This window comes from Schistocerca americana, chromosome 10, assembly GCF_021461395.2.
Source record: "Schistocerca americana isolate TAMUIC-IGC-003095 chromosome 10, iqSchAmer2.1, whole genome shotgun sequence".
In the NCBI taxonomy this organism is placed as follows: Eukaryota; Metazoa; Arthropoda; class Insecta; order Orthoptera; family Acrididae; genus Schistocerca; species Schistocerca americana.
This window is the reverse complement of record NC_060128.1, coordinates 43,388,452-43,401,141: the sequence shown is the minus strand read 5'-3', so window position 1 is coordinate 43,401,141 and position 12,690 is coordinate 43,388,452.

Genomic DNA, 12,690 nt, shown 5'->3' with positions numbered 1-12,690 from the left:
TACTGTAAACCTGAAGTGAAGCATCGGAATCTAAAACTGGACTCACAGGAGAGGTTCAATTCACAGAAAGTTAGAGTGTCAGTCCTCTTGTACCTAATTCGGCATTGTGCCTTTTGTATAAAATTCGGATGCAATTTCTGTGTTTCATCGTCAATAAGAAGGTCCAAGGGAGACAGTAAACCTGAAGTGAAGCATCGGAATCTAAAACTGGACCCACAGGAGAGGTTCATATCATAGAAACTTAGAGTGTCAGTCCTCTTGTTCTTAAGTCGGCATTGTGCCTTTTGTATTAAATTCGGATGCAATATCTGTGTTTCATCGCCAATAAGAAGGTCCGAGGGATACAGTAAACCTGAAGTGAAGCATCGGAATCTAAAACTGGACTCACAGGAGAGGTTCAAATCATAGTAACTTAGAATGTCAGTCCCCTTGTACGTAAGTCGGCATTGTGCCTTTTGTATTAAAATCGGATGCAATTTCTGTGCTTCATCGTCAATAAGATCGTCCAAGGTATACAGTAAACTTGAAGAGAAGCTTCGGAGTCTAAAACTGGACTAACAGGAGAGGTTCAAATCATAGAGAGTTAGAGTGTCAGTCCTTTTGTTCATAAGTCGGCATTGTGCCTTTTGTATTAAATTCGGATGCAATATCTGTGTTTCATCGTCAATAAGAAGTTCCAAGGGAGACAGTAATCCTGAAGTGAAGCATCGGAATCTAAAACCGGACTCACAGGAGAGGTTAAAATCATAGAAAGTTAGAGTGTCAGTCTTCTAGTACTTAAGTCGGCATTGTGCCTTTTGTATTAAATTCGGATGCAATTTCTGTGTTTCATCGTCAATAAGATGGTCCAAGGGATACTATAAACCTGAAGTGATGCATCGGAATCGAAAACTGGACTCACAGGAGAGGTTCAATTCATAGAAAGTTAGAGTGTCAGTCCTCTTGTACCTAAGTCGGCATTGTGCTTTGTATTACATTCGTATGCAATTTCTTTGTTTCATCGTCAATAAGAAGGTCCAAGCGATAAGTAAAGCTGAAGTGAAGCATCGGAATTTAAAACTGGACTCACAGGAGAGGTTTAAATCATAGAATGTTAGAGTGTCAGTCCTCTTGTCCTTAAGTCGGCATTGTGACTTTTGTATTAAATTGGGATGCAATTTCTGTGTTTCATCGTCAATAAGAAGGTCCAAGGGATACATTAAACCAGAAGTGAAGCATCGGAATCTAAAACTGGACTCACAGGAGAGGTTCATTTCATAGAAAGTTAGAGTGTCAGTCCTCTTGTACCTAAGTCGGCATTGTGCCTTTTGTATTACATTCGTATGCAATTTCTGTGTTTCATCGTCAATAAGAAGGTCCAAGGGATACAGTATACCTGAAGTGAAGCATCGGAAACTAAAACTGGACTCACAGGAGAGGTTCAAATCATTGAAAGTGAGAGTGTCAGTCCTCTTGTACATAAGTCGGTATTGTGACGTTTCTATTAAATTCGGATGCAATTTCTGTGTTTCATCGTCGATAGGAACGTACAAGAGATACAGTAAACCTGAAGTGAAGCATCGGAATCTAAAACTGGACTCACAGGAGAGATTCAATACATAGAAAGGTAGAGTGTCAGTCCTCTTGTACCTAAGTCGGCATGTGCATTTTGTATTACATTCGTATGCAATTTCTGTGTTTCATCGTCAATAAGAAGGTCCAAGTGATACAGTAAACCTGAAGTGAAGCATCGGAAGCTAAAACTGGAGTCACAGGAGAGGTTCAAAATATAGAATGTTAGAGTGTCAGTCCTCTTGTACTTAAGTCGGAATTGTGATTTTGTATAAAATTGGGATGCAATTTCTGAGTTTCATCGTCAATAAGAAGGTCCAAGGGATACAGTAAACCTGTAGTGAAGCATCGGAATCTAAAACTGGACTCACAGGAGAGGTTTAAAACATAGAAATTTAGAGTGTCAGTCCTCTTGTACTTAAGTTGGCATTGTGATTTTTGCATTAAATTCCGATGCAATTTCTGTGTGCCATCGTCAACAAGAAGGTCCAAGGGATACAGTCAACCTGAAGTGAAGCATCGGAATCTAAAACTGGGCTCACAGGAGAGGTTGAAATCATAGAAATTTAGAGTGTAGGGCCTCTTGTACTTAAGTCGGCATAGTGCCATTTGTATTAAATTCGGATATAATTTCTGTGTGCCATCGTCAATTAGAAGGTCCAAGGGATACAGTAAACCTGAAGTGAAGCATCGGAATCTAAAACTGGACTCACAGGAGAGGTTCAAATCATAGAAAGTTAGAGTGTCAGTCCTCGTGTACGTAAGTCGGCATTGTGCCATTTGTATTAAATTCGGATGCAATTTCTGTGCTTCATCGTCAATAAGATAGTTTAAGGTATACAGTAAACCTGAAGTGAAGCATCGGAATCTAAAACTGGACTCACAGAAGAGGTTCAAATCACAGAGAGTTAGAGTGTCAGTCCTTTTGTTCTTAAGTCGGCATTGTGCCCTTTGTATTAAATTCGGATGCAATATCTGTGTTTCATCGTCAATAAGAAGGTCCAAGGGAGGCAGTAAACCTGAAGTGAAGCATCGGAATATAAAACTGGACTCACAGGAGAGGTTAAAATCATAGAAAGTTAGAGTGTCAGTCTTCTTGTACTTAAGTAGGCATTGTGCCTTTTGTATTAAATTCGGATGCAATTTCTGTGTTTCATCGTCAATAAGAAGTTCCAAGGGATACAGTAAACCTGAAGTGAAGCATCGGAATCTAAAACTGGACTCACAGGAGAGGTTCATATCATAGAAAGTTAGAGTGTCAGTCCTCTTGTACTTAAGTCGGCATTGTGCCTTTTGTATTAAATTCGGATGCAATATCTGTGTTTCATCGTCAATAAGAAGGTCCAAGGGATACAGTAAACCTGAAGTGAAGCATCGGAATCTAAAACTGGACCCACAGGACAGGTTCAATTCATAGGAAGTTAGAGTGTCAGTCCTCTTGCACGTAAGTCGGCATTGTGCCTTTTGTATTAAAATCGGTTGCAATTTCTGTGCTTCATCGTCAATAAGATCGTCCAAGGTATACAGTAAACCTGAAGTGAAGCTTCGGAATTTAAAACTGGACTCACAGGAGAGGTTCAAATAATAGAGAGTTAGAGTGTCAGTCCTTTTGTTCATAAGTCGGCATTGTGCCTTTTGTATTCAATTCGGATGCAATATCTGTGTTTCATCGTCAATAAGAAGGTCCAAGGGAGACAGTAAACCTGAAGTGAAGCATCGGAATCTAAAACTGGACTCACTGGAGATATTAAAATCATAGAAAGTTAGAGTGTCAGTCTTCTTGAACTTAAGTCAGCATTGTGCATTTTGTATTAAATTCGGATGCAATTTCTGTGTTTCATCGTCAATAAGAAGGTCCAAGGGAAACTGTAAACCTGAAGTGAAGCATCGTAATCTAAAACTGGACTCACAGGAGAGGTTCAATTCATAGAAACTTAAAGTGTCAGTCCTCTTGTACTTAAGTCGGCATTGTGCTTTTGTATTATATTCGTATGCAATTTCTTTGTTTCATCGTCAATAAGAAGGTCCAAGGGATACAGTAAACCTTAAGTGAAGCATCGGAATCTAAAACTGGACTCACCGGAGAGGTTCAAATCATAGAAAGTGAGAGTGTCAGTCCTCTTGTACTTAAGTCGGTATTATGACTTTTGTATCAAATTCGGATGCAATTTCTGTGTTTCATCGTCGATAAGAACGTCCAAGAGATACAGTAAACCTAAGGTGAAGCATCGGAATCGAAAACTGGACTCACAGGAGAGGTTCAAATCATAGAAAGTTAGAGTGTCAGTCCACTTGTACTTAAGTCGGCATTGTGACTTTTGTATTACATTCGGACGCAATTTCTGTGTTTCATCGTCAATAAGAAGGTCCAAGGGATACAGTAAAACTGAAGTGAAGCGTCGGAATTAAAAAAACTGGACTTACAGGAGAGGTTCAAATCATAGAAAGTTAGAGTGTCAGTCCTCTTGTACTTAGAACGGCATTGTGACTTTTGTATTAAATTCGGATGCAATTTCTGTGCTTCATCGTCAATAAGAAGGTCCAAGGGATACAGTAAACCTGAAGTGAGCATCGGAATCTAAAACTGGACTCACAGGAGAGGTTCAAATTATAGAAAGTTAGAGTGTCAGTCCTCTAGTACTAAGGTCGGCATTGTGACTTTTGTATTACATTCGTATGCAATTTCTGTGTTTCATCGTCAATAAGACGGTCCAAGGGATACAGTAAACCTGAAGTGAAGCATCGGAATCTAAAACTGGACTCACAGGAGAGGTTCAAATCATAGAATGTTAGAGTGACTGTCCTCTTGTACTTAAGTCGGCATTGTGACATTTGTATTAAATTCGGATGCAATTTCTGTGCTTCATCGTCAATAAGAAGGTCCAAGGGATACAGTAAACCTGAAGTGAAGCATCGGAATCTAAAACTGGACTCACAGGAGAGGTTCATATCATAGAAAGTTAGAGTGTCAGTCCTCTTGTTCTTAAGTCGGCATTGTGCCTTTTGTATTAAATTCGGATGCAATATCTGTGTTTCATCGTCAATAAGAAGGTCCAAGGGATACAGTAAACCTGAAGTGAAGCATCGGAATCTAAAACTGGACCCACAGGACAGGTTCAATTCATAGAAAGTTAGAGTGTCAGTCCTCTTGCACGTAAGTCGGCATTGTGCCTTTTGTATTAAAATCGGTTGCAATTTCTGTGCTTCATCGTCAATAAGATCGTCCAAGGTATACAGTAAACCTGAAGTGAAGCATCGGTATTTAAAACTGCACTCACAGGAGAGGTTCAAATCATAGTAAGCTAGAGTGTCAGTCCTTTTGTTCGTAAGTCGGCATTGTGCCTTTTGTATTACATTCGTATGCAATGTCTTTGTTTCATCGTCTATAAGAAGGTCCAAGGGATACAGTAAACCTGAAGTGAAGCATCGGAATTTAAAACTGGACTCACAGGAGACGTTTAAATCATAGAATGTTAGAGTGTCAGTCTTCTTGTACTTAAGTCGGCATTGTGACTTTTGTATTACACTGGGATGCAATTTCTGTGTTTCATCGTCAATAAGAAGGTCCAAGGGATACAGTAAACCTGAAGTTAAGCATCGGAATCTAAAACTGGGCTCACAGGAGAGGTTCAATTCATAGAAAGTTAGAATGTCAGTCCTCTTGTACCTAAGTCGGCATTGTGCCATTTGTATTACATTCGTATGCAATTTCTGTGTTTTATCGTCAATAAGAAGGTCCAAGGGATACAGTAAACCTGACGTGAAGCATCGGAATCTAAAACTGGACTCACAGGAGAGGTTCAAATCCTAGAAAGTGAGAGTGTCAGTCCTCTTGTACTTAAGTCGGTATTATGACTTTTGTATCAAATTCGGATGCAATTTCTGTGTTTCATCGTCGATAAGAACGTCCAAGATATACAGTAAACCTGAAGTGAAGCATCGGAATCTAAAACTGGACTCACAGGAGAGCTTCAAATCATAGAATGTTAGAGTGTCTGTCCTCTTGTACTTAAGTCGGCATTGTGACATTTGTATTAAATTCGGATGCAATTTCTGTGTTCCATCGTCAATAAGAAGGTCCAAGGGATACAGTAAACCTGAAGTTAAGCATCGGATTCTAAAACTGGACTCGCAGGAGAGGTTCAAATCATAGAAAGTTAGAGTGTCAGTCCTCTTGTACTTAAGTCGGCATTGTGACTTTTGTATTAAATTCGGATGCAATTCCTGTGTTTCATCGTCACTAAGAAGGTCCAAGGGATACAGTAAACCTGAAGTGAAGCATCGGCATCTAAAACTGGACTCACAGGAGAGGTTCAAATCATAGTAAGTTAGAGTGTCAGTCCTCTTGTACGTAAGTCGGCATTGTGCCTTTTGTATTACATTCGTATGCAATGTCTTTGTTTCATCGTCAATATGAAAGTCCAAGGGATACAGTAAACCTGACGTGAAGCATCGGAATCTAAAACTGGACTCACAGGAGAAGTTCAAATCATAGAAAGTGAGAGTGTCAGTCCTCTTATACTTAAGTCGGTATTATGACTTTTGTATCAAATTCGGATGCAATTTCTGTGTTTCATCGTCGATAAGAACGTCCAAGAGATACAGTAAACCTGAAGTGAAGCATCGGAATCTCAAACTGGACTCACAGGAGAGGTTCAAATCATAGAATGTTAGAGTGTCTGTCCTCTTGTACTTAAGTCGGCATTGTGACATTTGTGTTAAATTCGGATGCAATTTCTGTGTTTCATCGTCAATAAGAAGGTCCAAGGGAGACAGTAAACCTGAAGTTAAGCATCGGAATCTAAAACGGGACTCACAGGAGAGGTTCAAATCATAGAATGTTAGAGTGTCAGTCCTCTTGTACTTAAGTCGGCAATGTGACTTTTGTATTAAATTGGGATGCAATTTCTGTGTTTCATCGTCAATAAGAAGGTCCAAGGGATACAGTAAACCTGAAGTTAAGCATCGGATTCTAAAACTGGACTCACAGGAGAGGTTCAAATCATAGAAAGTGAGAGTGTCAGTCCTCTTGTACTTAAGCCGGTATTGTGACTTTTGTAATAAATTCGGATGCAATTTCAGTGTTTCGTCGTCGAAAAGAACGTCCAAGAGATACAGTAAACCTGAAGTGAAGCATCGGAATCGAAAACTGGACTCACAGGAGAAGTTAAAATCATAGAAAGTTAGAGTGTCAGTCCACTTGTACTTAAGTCGGCATTGTGACTTTTGTATTAAAATCGGATGCAATTTCTTTGTTTCATCGTCAATAAGAAGGTCCAAGGGATACAGTAAACCTGAATTGAAGCATCGGAATCGAAAACTGGACTCACAGGAGAGGTTCAAATCATAGAAAGTTAGAGTGTTAGTCCTCTAGTACTAAGGTCGGCATTGTGACTTTTGTATTACATTCGTATGCAATGTCTTCGTTTCATCGTCAATAAGAAGGTCCAAGGGATACAGTAAACCTTAAGTGAAGCATCGGAATTTGAAACTGGACTCACAGGAGAGGTTTAAATCATAGAACGTTGGAGTGTCAGTCCACTTGTACCTAAGTCGGCATTGTGCCATTTGTATTACATTCGTATGCAATTTCTGTGTTTCATCGTCAATAAGAAGGTCCAAGGGATACAGTAAACCTGAAGTGAAGCATCGGAATCTAAAACTGGACTCACAGGAGACATTCAAATCATAGAATGTTAGAGTGTCTGTCCTCTTGTACTTAAGTCGGCATTGTGACATTTGTATTAAATTCGGATGCAATTTCTGTGTTTCATCGTCAATTAGAAGGTCCAAGGGATACAGTAAACCTGAAGTGAAGCATCGGAATCTAAAACTGGTTTCACAGGAGCTGTTCTAATCATAGAGAGTTAGAGTGCTAGTCCTCTTGTACTTAAGTCGGCATTGTGCCTCCTGTATTAAATTCAGATGCAATTTCTGTGTTTCATCATCAATAAGAAGGTCCAAGGGATACAGTAAACCTGAAGTGAAGCAACGGAATCTAAAACTGGACTCACAGGAGAGGCTCAATTCATAGAAACTTAAAGTGTCAGTCCTCTTGTACTTAAGTCGGCAATGTGACTTTTGTATTAAATTGGGATGCAATTTCTGTGTTTCTTCGTCAATAAGAAGGTCCAAGGGATACAGTAAACCTGAAGTTAAGCATCGGAATCTAAATCTGGACTCACAGGAGTGGTTTAAATCATAGAACGTTAGAGTGTCAGTCCTCTTGTACCTAAGTCGGCATTGGGCCATTTGTATTACATTCGTATGCAATTTCTGTGTTTCATCGTCAATAAGAAGGTCCAAGGGATACAGTAAACCTGAAGTGAAGCATCGGAATCTAAAACTGGACTCACAGGAGAGGTTCAAATCATAGAATGTTAGAGTGTCAGTCCTCTTGTACTTAAGTCGGCAATGTGACTTTTGTATTAAATTCGCATGCAATTTCTGTGTTTCATCGTCAATAAGAAGGTCCAAGGGATACAGTAAACCTTAAGTGAAGCATCGGAATTTAAAACTGGACTCACAGGAGAGGTTTAAATCATAGAACTTTAGAGTGTCAGTCCTCTTGTACCTAAGTCGGCATTGTGCCATTTGTATTACATTCGTATGCAATTTCTGTGTTTCATCGTCAATAAGAAGGTCCAAGGGATACAGTAAACCTGAAGTGAAGCATCGGAATCTAAAACTGGACTCACAGGAGAGGTTCAAATCATAGAATGTTAGAGTGTCCGTCCTCTTGTACTTAAGTCGGCAATGTGACATTTGTATTAAATTGAGATGCAATATCTGTGTTTCATCGTCAATAAGAAGGTCCAAGGGATACAGTAAACCTGAAGTGAAGCATCGGAATCTAAAACTGGACTCACAGGAGAGATTCAATTCATAGAAAGTTTGAGTGTCAGTCCTCTTGTACCTAAGTCGGCATTGTGCATTTTGTATTAAATTGGGATGCAATTTCTGTGTTTCATCATCAATAAGAAGGTCCAAGGGATACAGTAAACCTGAAGTTAAGCATCTGAATCTAAAACTGGACTCACAGGAGAGATTCAAATCATAGAATGTTAGAGTGTCTGTCCTCTTGTACTTAAGTCGGCATTGTGACATTTGTATTAAATTGGGATGCTATTTCTGTGTTTCATCGTCAATAAGAAAGTCCAAGGGATACAGTAAACCTTAAGTGAAGCATCGGAATTTAAAACTGGACTCACAGGAGAGGTATAAATCATAGAACGTTAGAGTGTCAGTCCTCTTGTACCTAAGTCGGCATTGTGCCATTTGTATTACATTCGTATGCAATTTCTGTGTTTCATCGTCAATAAGAAGGTCCAAGGGATACAGTAAACCTGTAGTGAAGCATCGGAATCTAAAACTGGACTCACAGGAGAGGGTCAAATCATAGAATGTTAGAGTGTCAGTCCTCTTGTACTTAAGTCGGCAATGTGACTTTTGTATTAAATTGGGATGCAATTTCTGTGTTTCATCGTCAATAAGAAGGTCCAAGGGATACAGTAAACCTGAAGTGAAGCATCGGAATCTAAAACTGGTTTCACAGGAGCTGTTCTAATCATAGAGAGTTAGAGTGCTAGTCCTCTTGTACTTAAGTCGGCATTGTGCCTCCTGTATTAAATTCAGATGCAATTTATGTGCTTCATCGTCAAGAAGATCGTCCAAGGTATACAGAAAACCTGAACAGAAGCATCGGAATCTAAAACTGCACTCACAGGAGAGGTTCAAATCATAGAATGTTAGAGTGTCTGTCCTCTTGTACTTAAGTCGGCATTGTGACATTTGTATTAAATTCGGATGCAATTTCTGTGTTTCATCGTCAATAAGAAGGTCCAAGGGATACAGTAAACCTGAAGTTAAGCATCGGAATCTAAAACTGGACTCACAGGAGAGGTTCAAATCATAGAAAGTTAGAGTGTCAGTCCTCTTGCACTTAAGTCGGCACTGTGACTTTTGTATTAAATTCGGATGCAATTCCTGTGTTTCATCGTCAATAAGAAGGTCCAAGGGATACAGTAAACCTGAAGTGAAGCATCGGTATCTAAAACTGGACTCACAGGAGAGGTTCAAATCATAGTAAGTTAGAGTGTCAGTCCTCTTGTACGTAAGTCGGTATTGTGCCTTTTGTATTAAATTCGGATGCAATTTCTGTGCTTCATCGTCAATAAGATCGTCCAAGGGATACAGTAAACCTGCAGTGAAGCATCGGAATCTAAAACTGGACCCACAGGAGAGGTTCAAATCATAGAGAGTTAGAGTGTCAGTCCTTTTGTTCTTTAGTCGGCATTGTGCATTTTGTATTAAATTCGGATGCAATATCAGTGTTTCATCGTCAATAAGAAGGTCTAAGAGAGACAGTAAACCTGAAGTGAAGCATCGGAATCTAAAACTGGATTCACAGGAGAGGTTAAAATCATAGAAAGTTAGAGTGTCAGTCCTCCTGTTCTTAAGTCGGCATTGTGACATTTGTATTAAATACGGATGCAATTACTGTGTTTCATCGTCAATAAGAAGGTCCAAGCGATACAGTAAACCTGAAGTTAAGCATCGGAATCTAAAACTGGACTCACAGGAGAGGTTCAAATCATAGAAAGTGAGAGTGTCAGTCCTCTTGTACTTAAGTCGGTATTGTGACTTTTGTATTAAATTCGGATGCAATTTCTGTGTTTCATCGTCGATAGGAACGTCCAAGAGATACAGTAAACCTGAAGTGAAGCATCGGAATCGAAAACTAGACTCACAGGAGAAGTTAAAATCATAGAAAGTTAGAGTGTCAGTCCACTTGTAATTAAGTCGGCATTGTGACTTTTGTATTAAATTTGGATGCAATTATTGTGTTTCATCGTCAATAAGAAGGTCTAATAGAGACAGTAAACCTGAAGTGAAGCATCGGAATCTAAAACTGGATTCACAGGAGAGGTTAAAATCATAGAAAGTTAGAGTGTCAGTCCTCCTGTTCTTAAGTCGGCATTGTGACATTTGTATTAAATACGGATGCAATTACTGTGTTTCATCGTCAATAAGAAGGTCCAAGCGATACAGTAAACCTGAAGTTAAGCATCGGAATCTAAAACTGGACTCACAGGAGAGGTTCAAATCATAGAAAGTGAGAGTGTCAGTCCTCTTGTACTTAAGTCGGTATTGTGACTTTTGTATTAAATTCGGATGCAATTTCTGTGTTTCATCGTCGATAGGAACGTCCAAGAGATACAGTAAACCTGAAGTGAAGCATCGGAATCGAAAACTAGACTCACAGGAGAAGTTAAAATCATAGAAAGTTAGAGTGTCAGTCCACTTGTACTTAAGTCGGCATTGTGACTTTTGTATTAAACTTGGATGCAATTATTGTGTTTCATCGTCAATAAGAAGGTCCAAGGGATACAGTAAACCTGAAGTGAAGCATCGGAATCTAAAACTGGACTCACAGGAGAGGTTCAAATCATAGAAAGTTAGAGTGTCAGTCCTCTAGTACTAAGGTCGGCATTGTGACTTTTGTATTACTTTCGTATGCAATTTCTGTGTTTCATCGTCAATAATAAGGTCCAAGGTATACAGTAAACCTGAAGTGAAGCATCGGAATCTAAAACTGGACTCACAGGAGAGGTTCAAATAATAGAATGTTAGAGTGTCTGACCTCTTGTACTTAAGTCGGCATTGTGACATTTGTATTAAATTCGGATGCAATTTCTGTGTTTCGTCGTCAATAAGAAGGTCCAAGGGATACAGTAAACCTGAAGTTAAACATCGGAATTTAAAACTGGACTCACAGGACAGGTTCAAATCATAGAAAGTTAGAGTGTCAGTCCACTTACACTTAAGTCGGCATTGTGACTTTTGTATTAAATTCGGATGCAATTCCTGTGTTTCATCGTCAATAAGAAGGTCAAAGGGATACAGTAAACCTGAAGTGAAGCATCGGTATCTAAAACTGGACTCACAGGAGAGGTTCAAATCATAGTAAGTTAGAGTGTCAGTCCTCTTGTACGTAAGTCGGTATTGTGCCTTTTGTATTAAATTCGGATGCAATTTCTGTGCTTCATCGTCAATAAGATCGTCCAAGGTATACAGTAAACCTGAAGTGAAGCATCGGAATTTAAAACTGGACTCACAGGAGAGGTTCAAATCATAGAAAGTTAGAGTGACAGTCCTCTTGTACTTAAGTTGGCATTGTGCCTTTTGTATTATATTCGGATGCAATTTCTGTGTTTCATCGTCAATAAGAAGGTCCAAGGGATACTGTAAACCTGAAGTGAAGCACCGGAATCTAAAACTGGACTCACAGGTGAGGTTCAATTCATAGAAAGTTAGAGTGTCAGTCCTCTTGTACAAAAGCCGGCATTGTGCCTTTTGTATTACACTCGTAAGCAATATCTGTGTTTCATCGTCAATAAGAAGGTTCAAGGGATACAGTAATCCTGAAGTGAAGCATCGGAATCTAAAACTGGACTCACAGGAGAGGTTCAAATCATAGAATGTTAGAGTGTCAGTCCTCTTGTACTTGAGTCGGTATTGTGACTTTTGTATTAAATTGGGATGCAATTTCTGTGTTTCATCGTCAATAAGAAGGTCCAAGGGATACAGTAAACCTGTAGTTGGGCATCGGAATCTAAAACTGGACTCACAGGAGGGTTTCAAATCGTAGAAAGTTAGTGTCAGTCCGCTTGTACTTAAGTCGGCATTGTGACATTTGCATTAAATTCGGATGCAATTTCTGTGTGCCATCGTCAATAAGAAGGTCCAAGGGATACAGTAAACCTGAAGTGAAGCATCGGAATCTAAAACTAGACTCACAGGAGAGGTTCAAATCAAAGAAAGGTAGAGTGTCAGTCTTCCTGTACTTAAGTCGGCATTGTGACATTTGTATTAAATTCGGATGCAATTTCTGTGTTTCATCGTCAATAAGAATGTCCAAGGGATACTGTAAACCTGAAGTGAAGCATCGGAATCTAAAAATAGACTCACAGGAGTGGTTCAATTCATAGAAAGTTAGAGTGTCAGTCCTCTTGTGCCTAAGTCGGCATTGTGCCCTTTGTATTAAATTCGGATGCAATTTCTGTGTTTCATCGTCAATAAGAAGGTCCTAGTGATACAGTAAACCTGAAGTGAAGCATCGGAATCTAAAACTGGACT